Here is a 13,307-nt window from a genome sequence, read left to right on the forward strand (position 1 = left end):
ACGACACGTAAATGACAGGTCGTCAGCACAGTACGTCGGCAAACCCATTCAAATGAATGGGCAGATGTTTGCCGACGTATTGTAGACTTATTTTCAGACGTAAAACGAGGCATAATACGCCTCGTTTACGTCTGAAAATAGGTCGTGTGAACCCAGCCTGAGGCTGACCGCTATACTAGTTCTTACAGTTTCCAATTCTTGCATTCAGCTGTAAATTAGATGAATTTTGGGTAACAGCAGGAAGAACATTATACTGTTTTGCTTTCATTACACGCTGCTTGCTGATCACATGGAATAACATCCTGGGGCTGTCATCAGTGCATAGTCAGAAATAGCACTAAAATCAATAGGACAAGGTGCACAAACACAGTCAGAATCTCTGGTGTGGACAAAGCACAAAACTGTTCATAATTCTTTGCTTGAAGGGATTTTTAAGTGCGCAAAGCAATTGAACGGAGTTGATCAGGTACGGTTCTTACATACACCTCAGCTTATGGTACAATCCCAGGGCTCTGGAGGCAAATTTCTTTAAACTATCAAGAAAAAAAATAAATACAAAAATCAAGCAAAAGCTTCAAAAAAGATAAATATATATCGGGCAGGAAAGGGCGCACACAATCAAATCGTACTGCACAATAAATGAATAGATGATATTAAAAAGGGCCAGTCCACTTTGGAGAACCCCTCTCCCTCAGATAGGTTCTCCTCGAACTAGTAGGTCAGGAGTGTTCTTGAGGCTCGGACCCCCATTCCACTATAAGCGGTTATGACTAGGGGCATTAGTAAGCACGCTTCCACTTTATTGTGGAAAGAAAACATTACATGGTGGCCAATGAAATTAATGCATAAAACGTGCTCACAACAGTAATTTCCCTTCCCTCACATGTCCATGATAAGGACTTGAGATCTTCCTGCAAGCCTGGAATGTCTGAATAGAATAAAGGGGGTTGTACAAAATTAGAAATAAATGGCTGCTTTCTTCAAGGAACAGCGCCAGACATGTCCCTGGGTTGTGTTTAGTATTGCAGCTTAGCTTCATTGCAGTGAATGGGGCTGATCTACAATACCACAAAATAAGAGTGAGCAATGAGTATTGTTTTTAGCAGAAAGCAGCAGTGTTTTTCTAATCCTGTACAACCCTTTTGAGATAAGTTCACTTTAGGATTGAGGCTTCCGTTCATAAAGTTTTATGAGAAGAATAGCAACGCACGCAGCACTATTCTTCCCATCAAATCTTACAGAAATTGCAATGAAGGTTTAGAAAGGAACAGCGCTTTAGAAGTTTGAATACAGAGTTTTCTCACAGAACATATACACAGTTGTCACATTATTATGACCACCTCCTGGGCGATTTTGCCCGAAAATAAATTCTCGATTTTTTTCAACACTTTGGCCAATTTTAAATTTTTTTTCTGTTTATTTAACAGTAATACCAAGAGATAATTTAATACATTTTCTTTATATAAATAACTTTTTAACATATATTGCTATAATTATTGTACGTAACTTCACAACTTTTAACCTCTGCGAATATGTTATTTTATCATAAAAACAATTGGAAAAATGTATAAATTGATCATAACTTCTGTGTTCCCTGGAAGGGAACAGGTTAATAGAATCTATAAATCAATGAGGCACTAACATCCCTCTCTACCCGTCGTCACCACCTCAGCCGGTCTCAGACATTGCCGGATTCACACGACCGTGATTGGACCATGTGTCAGCCGGATTTCGAGGCCCGATCACGGTACATGTGAACGGGACCCCTGGCATCACAGTCAGTCATTCAAGCTACAATCACACGAAAGTTTAAAAAAAATGGACATTAACAACTGATCAATGGTCAGTTTTTATTGTCCATTTTGCATCAGTGTCTCGAAATTCTCATCCATTTCCAGTCTGTCTTTAAAAGCTGTAAAAGAAAAAAAAAATTAAAAAAAAAAAAGGATGGATTTAAATTAGTCAGGGTAAATAGTACCCCAGTGCCCACATATAGGGACAATGCCACAGTGCCCAGATATAGTGACATGGTACCCTCATGTATTGACAGTGCCCACAGTGCCACCCCCCCAATATGCCACAGTGCCCGTGTAGACCGTGCCACACCCCCGTGGGGATGGCACCCCACCTTGTAAATCGCAGCACCACCCCCTCCCATGTAGATTTCACCCCCACATGTAGATCGCAGCAACAACCCCCCTCCCTTGTAGATCGTACCGCTATAGCTGCCACTAGGAGCTGAATTCGCAGCCAGAGGCTGCCGACACTATGGCAGTGGATTTAGCTCCTAGTGGGAGCTACAGCGGCGCGATCTTTAAGGAGGGAGTTGTGGTGCGAGCTACAAGGTACGAGGAGGGGTGGTGGTGCGATCTGCAAGCGGGTGCCATCTACAGTGCAGTGATCTATAAGGATACAAGGGGGGTGCGATCTGTAATGGGGTGCTATCTAAAGCGGGGCAGTATCTACAGGGCGGTGTGGCCATGTACTAGGAGTCCCTGCTTGGCCACGGAACTGCTGTCCCGTACTGTATCATTTTGTGCAGTACAGAACAGCAGTTCCGTATGGGAAGCAGAGACAGAACGCGGCAAACCAGGAAGTGGCGAGGCGGCAGGCGGAGCTTCCTCGTGCAGCACGACGCCACTAAAGGTGCATCAGTAAAAAAGGGTTACATTTGCACTGCAGTATCGGAATTGGACCACTGATTATTGGCAGATGGTTGCCTTCTCCAATCAGGTTTCCTGCTTCATCGAACGGATGGACGTTGGCGTGTCAGGCGAGAAACAGAGAACAAACACCCTGCAACCATTGCTGGAAGAACACAAGCCGGTGGCGGCAGCGTTCTTGTCTGGGAAATTTTTTCAAGGCCTTCTCTGGGCTACTCATCCAAGTGGATGGCACTCTGAACCAATTTTGGTATGAATTAGGGCTGGGCGATTAATCTAATTTGCCATTTCAAGTTCACACGATTCTGGATTTGCCCACAATCATTAAATAGTTACACAATCCATAGCAGGAGAAAATGAAAAAGCTTTATTAACAAGCAGACACGCTGCACAGCGTATCTATTTCAATGAATGCCGGCAACGAACAGGAGCAGCAGTGAGGGGACTGGGGTTTGCAGACTGTTATACTGGGAGTCCAGAGATGGTTTGTTTTATATGGAGTCCCATTCTTCCGGGCAGCTTTCTAACCCATTCAGTTCCTGCCCTGCTGCATTTCAAGGATTAAGAATTTATAGCTGCCCTATAGCATCTTAAAGAGGCTCTGTCACCAGATTTTGCAACCCCTATCTGCTATTGCAGTAGATAGGCGCTGCAATGTAGATTACAGTAACGTTTTTATTTTTAAAAAACGAGCATTTTTGGCCAAGTTATGACCATTTTTGTAGTTATGCAAATGAGGCTTGCAAAAGTCCAAGTGGGCGTGTATTATGTGCGTACATCGGGGCGTTTTTAATACTTTTACTAGCTGGGCGTTCTGATGAGAAGTATCATCCACTTCTCTTCAGAACGCCCAGCTTCTGGCAGTGCAGATCTGTGACATCACTCACAGGTCCTGCATCGTGTCGGCCACATCGGCACCAGAGGCTACAGTTGATTCTGCAGCAGCATCGGCGTTAGCAGGTAAGTCGATGTAGCTAATTACCTGCAAACGCCGATGCTGCTGCAGAATCAACTGTAGCCTCTGGTGCCGATGTGGCCGACACGATGCAGGACCTGTGAGTGACGTCACAGATCTGCACTGCCAGAAGCTGGGCGTTCTGAAGAGAAGTGGATGATACTTCTCATCAGAACGCCCAGCTAGTAAAAGTATTAAAAACGCCCCGATGTACGCACCTAATACACGCCCACTTGGACTTTTACTTTTAAACACGCCCACTTGGACTTTTGCAAGCCTCATTTGCATAACTACAAAAATGGTCATAACTTGGCCAAAAATGCTCGTTTTTTAAAAATAAAAACGTTACTGTAATCTACATTGCAGCGCCTATCTGCTGCAATAGCAGATAGGGGCTGCAAAATCTGGTGACAGAGCCTCTTTAAGCCTTGAAATGCAGCAGGAACTGAATGGGTAACTGAAGTGGTTTTCGTTATCTTCAGTTATGATAACGCCATAGCAGAGAGCAGTGTTGGTGGAGGAGCCTCAGTGCTGGTGATATACAAAGCAGGGGGGGGGTTTACTAGTTCTGTGTAGGGTTGTCACGATACCAGAATTTGGACTTCGATACCGATACTTTGTGTATTGCGATTTCAATACCAAAACTATACTTTGCCAACAGTAATAAAAATTAAAAAAAGTTCTTCCATTTTCTGATGTGAGGCGCGTGGTGTGATGAATTTTGAATGTGCCTCACAATAGTAATTAACCCCATCATGTTTCTCAGTCATAATGGGTTAATGTGTAAGGTACATGATGGGGTTAATTACTATTAATGTGAGGCACATGGAGGTTAAATTCATCAACCTCCTGCCTCACAATAAGTCAAAGCAGATTTTAAATTTTATTTTTTTACAGCGTACACATCATAAATGAAGCAAAAAAATAGTTGTGCAGATTATCGATTACAGCATTCAGAGGAATAGCGGCGGCGATGAGAGGTTTCTTTCATCTCCGCTGTTAGAGCGGGGCTGCGGCTGTGTAATACAGCCAATGCCCTGCTCCTGACCAGAAGTGCGCGCGTGCGGTCAACATTAGATGATGCGGCCGGCGCTGCACTAATGAGCGGCGGTTCAGGCACTGAAGACAGAACTTGTGGGTGTTTCGCAGTGCGCCCGCCATGTTCGGTTTTCAGTGTCGGCGTTCATTAGTGTAGCGCCAGCCGCATCACAATGCTGACCGCGCACGCACTTGTCAGGTCTCAGGAACAGGGCGATGGTTGTATTACACAGCCACAGCCCCGCTCTCATACATTCATGTGTTATAATGCTATCGAAATACATGAAATAACGGTATTGAACCATTTGAGGGTGCACGGCATCGAAACCGTATCGAAGTTTCGATGCATCGTGCATCCCTAGTTCTGTGTAGTACTGCGGATAATAACTGCTGTGGCAAGTCTTAGATTTATGTACAAAGAGCAGTCATAAAACCACACGCAGACTTTGGGGGCAATTTATCAACCTTTTTACACCAGAAGAGTCACAAAAGGGCCCAAAAGTAGCAATTTGGCCACAATCCGGCCAAATTGCTACTCGCCCTTTTTTGCGCCACCCACGACACTTTTGTAGAAAGGGGCGTAACCTCTGGGAAAGTGCGTGACCACTGCGGCCCAACAAGATTATAATTTACGCCAGGCTAATTGTAACATAAGGACACGTTAAAAAAGGGTAGATAGATTAGATAGATGAGCCCAGGCCAGCTGCATTAATAGCATAAGCCATGAATAGAGATTAGCACTTCAAATGGGGCAATTACATTTCCATAAAACTTCTGTAGATCCCTAAGTGGGCAGTTGACTCCAAACTTCCAATGACTGTCTAAATGCCCTTTTACACTGGGCGATTATTGGGCAGACATGTGTTGATAGAACGCTCGTTGCCGATAATTGCCCTGTATAAACAGGCCAGCGATCAGCAGATGAACGAGCAAACGCTTGATCCTCTGCTGATCGTATCGTTCTAAAAAAGTGAAAGATCATTGTCGGCAGAACATCTTGGTGTGTAAACAGGGAGACGCGCTGCCGACATGATAATAATGTATGGGGACGAGCGATCGGAGTAACGACCGCTCGTCCCCATCCATAGCTCCGTGTGACAGGCTACATCGGGCCACTGATCGGCCAGTGTAAAAGGCCCTTAACCATAAGACGCTTCTCTTGAACACTCACAGTGACAGCTGCACAGAAGCTCTACAAATAAACAATCCCACATCAATATTTCTCTGGAATTGAAAACTGTTGGGTGATTTGACAGTAGAAAATGTAATTAGAATGAAAAAGGGAAAGTACTGGCAATTCCACTAGCAGTAAAATACTTTATTATATAGATATATATAGATTATATTGCTTAAGGCCCTTTTACACGGGCCAATCATCGGGCAAACGCTCGTTCATTGCTCATAATTGCCCTGTGTAAACAGGGAGGCGACTACCCGATGAACGAGCAAACGCTGGATCATCTGCTGATCGTATAGTTTTACAAATGAAAAATATTAAAATCGATGTCGGCAGCACATCTTTCTGTGTAAGCAGCGAGACGTGCTGCCGACGTGATAATAATATATGGGGACGAGCTTTCGGAGTAACGAGCGCTCATCCCCATACATAGCTCCGTGTGAAAGGGGCAAACGAGCGGTCTCGTTGATCGCGCTCGTTTACACGTTATATATGAAATACAGAAGCTAGATGTTACATGTAAAACAATGAGGGATGATGATGAGATCTTATTCACACGAGTTGGTCATACACACTACCTTTATGAAGCCTCTGACGCATTTTTGTTTCACAACAGCCCCCCCCCCCCCACTTATGAACTTGAATGGAAAACAATACAAATGCAAACTGCAATCATGCCTTTTTACACACAGAACCAGTTGACTTAAATCAGTAAGACCCCTTGCACACGACCGAGTTGGGGCCGTGAAAAGCGGTCAGTGTCTCGGCTGGATTTCCCAGCCTGACCACGGTAGAGGTGAACGGGAAAAAAATGCCTCTCACTTATCAGGCTCCCCCTCTTCTGTTTAATCAATCTGAATTTACATCTTTTTTCTGTCTCAAGACAAAACAAATTATCTCATTGAGGGATCAGGTTACCGCTGCCCATAGAAGTCTATGAAGGGAGGGGTAGGGAGCATGAGGAGAGTGAGAGAGAGGCAGACACTGCAGCAGCTGCTAGTAAGTGTTATATCTCACCCCAGTGCTGAATTCACAGCAACACTGCTCATTACTGCTGTATGATGTCCTCCATGTTTCTACAGCTTCTATATGTGAGATAGAGATAGGAGAGCAGGATTCTCCTCTGCATGAGGTGTATAGAAAACATGGTAGCATTTAGGCTTTGCCAACTAAACCAGAGAAAATTGAGAATTAGAGATAGAAGCCTGTAGGGGGGGAAAACAAGAAAATTCAGAATCCGTCATATAATAGCCAGAAATAGTGCTATTCCTCATGTACACACGACAGTTTATTCTGAAAAGTCACCTGAAAGGTTATATATATGCTTCATGCGAAGATCCAATTTTGAACATAATTTTATAGTTTATCTTTCGATTGTATAATCCTGAGTAACTTTACAAATGTTTTGCACTTTACTTGAGTTAGATCAGTCCCTTATAGAGAGCCATTTAGAATTCTGCGGGTTTCCTGTGAGCTCCAAGTCTGCAGCACCTCACATGTTCTGACATCACAGTGTTTATATAGCATGCTTTTATGTAATGCTTTGGTGGACGATGTAATTCTTCTGATTTTACTGCAACTCTAAAGAGCTTAGAGGTGAGAGCTCTCCATGGCATCTATTGCTATTACCAACCACCAACAGACTGGTACCGTTTCGAGACCCTGGTCAGTGGACTCCTGTATCTTGATAGATGGAAATCCCAAAGGATGTGTCAAAGGTCTTTGGCTGCAGCTCCCAATTAAGGCCACGATCACACACACACACTGTTTTGATACAGTTTTTGAGGCTGTGGCACAGCTTTTTGAGCCAAAATCAATAGTAGATCCAAAAGGAAGGAAATGTATAAAGAAAAGACTGACATCTTTTTTTTTTTTGTGTCCAGTTCTGTGATTTCGCTAAAAAAATTGAGATAAAAACTGCGTGTGGCCTAAGGGGTACTGCAGTCAAATTAAAATGCATTTATTTCTGAAAAAAAATAAATAAATCACTTCTGTAATTGACTTTTATACAAAATAAATGCACTGTTTCACTTCTGCAGCTTCTATGTATCCCAGTACATAGAAGCAGCAGAAAACCATTCTGAGCTGAATCAGTCAGTGAGCTGGACTAAGGTCAAGGCTGACTGTGGCCGCTGAGCGATTTTATAAGCTCAGTACTGATTAAATTAAAGTGGATCCACAGAACGAAGCTTAGGATATCGCTCAGGAGCTGCTAGTGCAGTTTAGTGACAGGTTCGGCTCAAAACTGCATTCTGCAGCTTCTGTCATGTGACGTCAAAAGTGTGGAAAATGTCCTGGCTACCAGAGGTAAAAAATTTCCAAAAACCCCTGGGAGCGAAAGGGTTAAACAGTAAAATGATGAAATACAGCCACAGCTCAACTCTGCATACAGATGTTCACAACGATACAGAAGATCATCATGCGCCCTATATCAGACGTTTTGAGCATTAGACAATCCTGCATGTGCACAAACCACTGTTTTTATTAGATCAGACCCCTTGAAAAGTGAATAGACTTAAAATATAAACGTGCTTAATACAGAAAGAATGGCATCTAATATAACACTAACACTGCAAGCTGGCACTAGGTGGAAGTATTCCTACAGCTAATGGGCCAAGATAACGAGCCTAATAAGGACAGAATTTATTAAAAGTGCCGTTCTTACAGTCAATTTATACAGCACACACAGAAGCCAGGAAGGTCCACACAGTGAGGCAGATTCTGCAGAGAGAGCAATACTGCCACCACTGGAGTCAAGAAGTTGCATACAGCAAGTTACAGAAAAAAAAAAATAGACGTTAAGGTATTAACAATGAAATGCACAAACGTGTCCTTTGCAATTCTAGTACAGTATTATGCAAAATAAATATTTAAAAAAAAAAATATATATTCATCTTTGCCCAAAAATTTTTTTTTTACCAAGGTATTTACCCAAGAGCATTGCTTGGGATGTTCAGGGCTGCCAGTTCTAAAAACATACCTGAGCCCTTCATGTAACCATCAGTGACTTTCACATCCCTTTCTAAGGAGGACATGCTATATATAATTTTTGCATTATAAAATATATTCATTTGTATAGTGAGAGCTCCAACTAGCAATAGGACATTATTGAGAAATTAGAAGTCACCATTGCAACATCCTCTAATTATCCTGTTCTCTTATGTAGATAGGTGGACTATGGTCTCAAAGTGTTGGGGCCTGGATGCGATTGTAAGAACTACAACCCATGTAGCCACAATACAGGATTAGAAAAAACGAAAATATTTAATGTAATAGTGAGAGTACATTGTCCCATGATGCCCTGCTTACTTGATTGTGGTGCATGCCTCTATCTATCCTTGAAGGCCGGCCATAGACATCTATTACATACGATGGATTCCAATAGCGCCGGACAAAACTTATTAACACATAATGGGGTCCACTAGGGTTTCATTAGAAGTCCAAGGCTTACATGCAGATTTTGCAATGGATGTTTATTATTTCAGGTGGGGGATGCTCTATAAAAGCTTCAACCCTAGACCGATGCATCTTAACTTGCCCTACCCTATCCAGTAACCTTTTCAAAGGAAGAGATTAATTAAGGCTGGATTTATTGATAATTCTTGGATGAAACGCAGCTTCAGGTCACCCCCTCCTCACAAGACATTACTTTGTAGATTCAGATAAGATCAATGTTAAATGTCTCCTTCACTGTCATGTCAAGTCTTGAGACAATTATTTTCAGTGTTGTATTTTAAGCAGTGTTCGCAATATTTTTTGCTGGTTGACTACAGATGTGCAATACGGACTCGCCTCATTATAATGAGATGTGTCTTCGATAGTTTAACAATACAGTCTTAATGCATTAAACAGTTTGGCGACTGCTTGTACACAAGACGCTCACACTAACGAGCTTGAGGCCTTGACAGCACAGCCTTGACAGAGAGGGAGAAATATTGCAAAAGCTTAAAGCACAGTTCAGGAAGGAAACAAATATCATTTGCGTCCGATGAATTTAACGCGATTGTGATCTGCGCCTCCTATTGTCTCATTATTTGACAAAGCTCTGTCCTGTAGAAAATGACAAACCATCGGGTACAAGCATTGACAAGATCTTGGAAAAATACATTCAGAATCTAATATCAGACAATATCCATCAGTACCGTGCTTAAGATCCTTGCAAGAGAATAGGACCGTCAATGAATAACAAAGGGTTAACACTGTTTGCATTTTTTGACACCCTTCTCCTCCCACCCGTAACATCTTTATATTGCAGAACTCGGAATAAGGAACATACAATGAAGACCTCATCATTAATAAAGACACTTGCAGCAAACCTCATCTATTTTTGTGTTTCCACCACTGAAAAGCCGGAGGAAGGAATGATCCGGTTATGAATAATGATCTAGATAGTCATTCGGACCCCCACACCGGTGGGATGTTTAATATTCCCCCACACGGAGGACATCATTTTGAGCCAATCGTTTTAACCCTTTCAGCACCTCTGACAACTACAGGAACTAAACCAATCAGTAGGGCTTATTGCAAATATAAAAAAAAAAATACATTTTATATAAACATATTGCTCCACTTGGATATTTGAACTAATAATAACCGTCTGAATTCTGAGAAGAAATTACTAAAAACACTTGCAGATACATCAGAATCCAAAATTCGGTGAGGGGCGGGCCACACAGCGCAGTGGGTTGCAACAGCATGATGTCATGAGATCTATCAGCCCTTTAAAAAGCATTGCTGCAACTCCAGGCTATAATCTCACGTCACAAACTGGAAAGAAAAAGGTGTTACATGGGACTACGGTACACGGAGACTTGGAGTTTTGTGTTGCACAATGAACCCAGCGGGCCACAATGAGCGTCCAGGAGATTCTGCCTGTTGATTACAATTGTCTCTCATTACCATTGAGCTGCACACATTGTGAACCGCATTTAATTCCTACAGCCTCAGCTATTTCATGGTGGATTTTGGAATTTAAACCTGGGCTGGAACGAGACGCAAACATCACAGGCAACTTTCCATATGTGCAAAAAAAAAAAAAAAGACTCAATGATTTGTTGCTGCCTTAAAAATCCCAAGATTGCATGCAATTATTTCTTATGCAGCAATAGTTTTCATGTAGCCCTGAGAAGTAAGGGTCTGCTACCTCATCATGGCATAGAAGCAACTCTGTATCATCTCCTAGTACCAGGAATGATCCGCTAATCACAATGTATCGCTTAACAATAGGCAGAACTCCCACCCTGAAGATGAATTCTCTGACTCCTGGCGGCTCCCAATAGCAGGATCTTAATAACTTACATCAGAATCATTGCAATTAATGAGGACGTATTGATCAGAGCAATCAATGAGGACGACGGAGGGGGTGGTGGTGAGAGGTGAACACACAAATAATCCTGAACAAATGAAATTACACACTGCCAGGTATAATGACTACCTAGAGGATAGATGTACTACAGCTAATACGGGTTACAACCTCTCTCTATAGGGAACACTGTGCATTTAAAAAAAGGTCATTCCTGTGTTTACAGACAATAGTGGGATTTTTAACAATTACGGCCTGGGGAGAGAATTACATGATGAAAGTGAGAGCTGTTCGGTTATAAGAGATTGCAAAAAAAATAAAATTAAAAAAAATTAAAAAAAGAGTCCCTATAGATATGCAATGTACGATTATACCAGTGCGGAGGCTGTTAACCCATGGCATGCCGCTCAGGAACATCTGAATACTTAAACCATTACAGGCAATGAGCTAAGCTGCAAATGTACATGACAAAGTAAAGGTTGCAGCGACTTTCTGTAATAACATCTGGGGGGCATAATACATATGTATAGGACGTTCACAGGAAGGCAGAGCATTAGAATGGACCATCCAGCACGGTTCTACAGATCTTACGGGCATAGAATTAAATGGGCACGCGGGTTAGTTTGCTCGGCTTTGCTCTACAGTGGAGGTGGGCGTTCGTGGCAAAACAGCAGGAGACATGCGGACCACCAGCCTATAATAATGGGTTAGTGCCCGGCTGACTGGCATTCTGTGGGGGTTAATATGAAGCATGCCTTGGGAAACGGGGGGGGGGGGCGATGGAAGGACTGGGCACCGGGTTGGTAATTATTTAGCCACCAGCTCTATGTAGTGCGGACGAGAGGGCTGTAAATCTGGAGGAGAACGAATTAGCTGGTGAGAGAGAGGATGCAAGAGAGCAGGAGGGGGCACAGGGCTTATATGGGGGATATAGATGTGTGAAGGGAATTGGGGGTACTATTAGGGGCAGTTCGTAGTATTGCCAAACAGTGATATTAGGGGGCTATTGCTCAGTAATGGGGGTGATGTGGGTAGTACAGTGAAGGGTGGAGGCAGTGGGAAGCACCGAGGTGCATGGGCATTATTGGGGGCACTGCAAATTATTGGAAGGCACTAGGTTAGTACTGGGAGCATGGGGTAGAAGCGGGGGCACTGGGTAGTAATGTGGGCACTGGGTAGTATTGGGGGCACTGGGTAGTATTGGGGGCACAGGGTAGAAGTGGGCGCTAGGTAGTACTGGAACCACTGGGTAGAGGTGGGGGCACTGGGTAGAAGTGGGCGCTAGGTAGTACTGGAACCACTGGGTAGAGGTGGGGGCACTGGGTAGAAGTGGGCGCTAGGTAGTACTGGAACCACTGGGCAGAAGTGGGGGCACTGATTAGTACTGGGTAGAAGTGGGGGGCACTGATTAGTACTGGGTAGGAATGGGGGCACTGGGAGCACTGGTTTGTTATAGGGCACACTCCTGGTAATGACAGGCAAGGGTAAGTATTGAGAAGCCGGCTTAGAATAGGAGACACGGGCTTCGTATTGCAGAGCACTGGGTGGCACAGGTTTGGCATTTCGGGGGCTGATGCCAGGAGGTGTTATAATACCCAGCACTAATAAGACCAGCATGCCCGCTATACGGTTGGGTAATTCTCCTGGTACTGGAGCATGAGAGGATGCCGCTCCGGCTGCCAGCGAGTCTTCTATCACAAATGATGGATTATTATACAGGGAGGTGCACTTACCCTTTGAGGGTATTGCTGGCTCCAGTCCTGGGGTGCTGCTAATTTTCTGGGGTGCTTTCCTTCTTTTTTATAATTTTAAGCTCCTTCCACAGCTCCGGCTTGCGCTTCTGTCAGCTCCCTTCACACTCTCACTCCGAGAGCCGTGACCGCGCAGCGCATCACCGCCGCCCTTACCCAGAGACGAGCTCTCCCCTGCGCGTCCCCGCCACCAAGATCAGCACGACGAGCTCACCGCTGCGCGCCTCCGCTCACCTCAGATGCGAGCGCGGGTTCCCGTCAATACCTGAGGTAGCTCTCTGAGGCGCGCCCCCGCCGTTGGGGCGCGAATACGTGAACCCGCCTCCCTTGTCGCCGCACTCACCTGTGGCTTCTGAGGTAATTTTCGGAATGTCAGTAAAAAAATCTTTACTCCAGTCCATTAACTGGTTATAGATCGACT

At 43.9% G+C, this 13,307-nt stretch overlaps 1 protein-coding gene across 15 annotated transcripts in view; it reads right to left on the bottom strand.

Annotated features, from left to right (window-relative positions):
- Positions 1-13,065, bottom strand: part of PTPRF (protein tyrosine phosphatase receptor type F) — a 717,955-nt gene extending 704,890 nt beyond the window's left edge. For 7 of the 15 annotated variants that reach the window (XM_075832637.1, XM_075832636.1, XM_075832645.1 and 4 more), the window contains exon 1: positions 12,869-13,065. The gene's annotated coding sequence lies outside the window, so the exon portion shown is untranslated. The remainder of the gene's footprint in view (positions 1-12,868) is intronic. The other 8 variants (XM_075832652.1, XM_075832651.1, XM_075832649.1 and 5 more) reach the window with 2 other exon arrangements.
- Between the last annotated feature and the right edge of the window lie 242 nt (positions 13,066-13,307).

The sequence above is a fragment of the Rhinoderma darwinii genome, chromosome 7 (assembly GCF_050947455.1).
Source record: "Rhinoderma darwinii isolate aRhiDar2 chromosome 7, aRhiDar2.hap1, whole genome shotgun sequence".
Taxonomy (NCBI): Eukaryota; Metazoa; Chordata; class Amphibia; order Anura; family Rhinodermatidae; genus Rhinoderma; species Rhinoderma darwinii.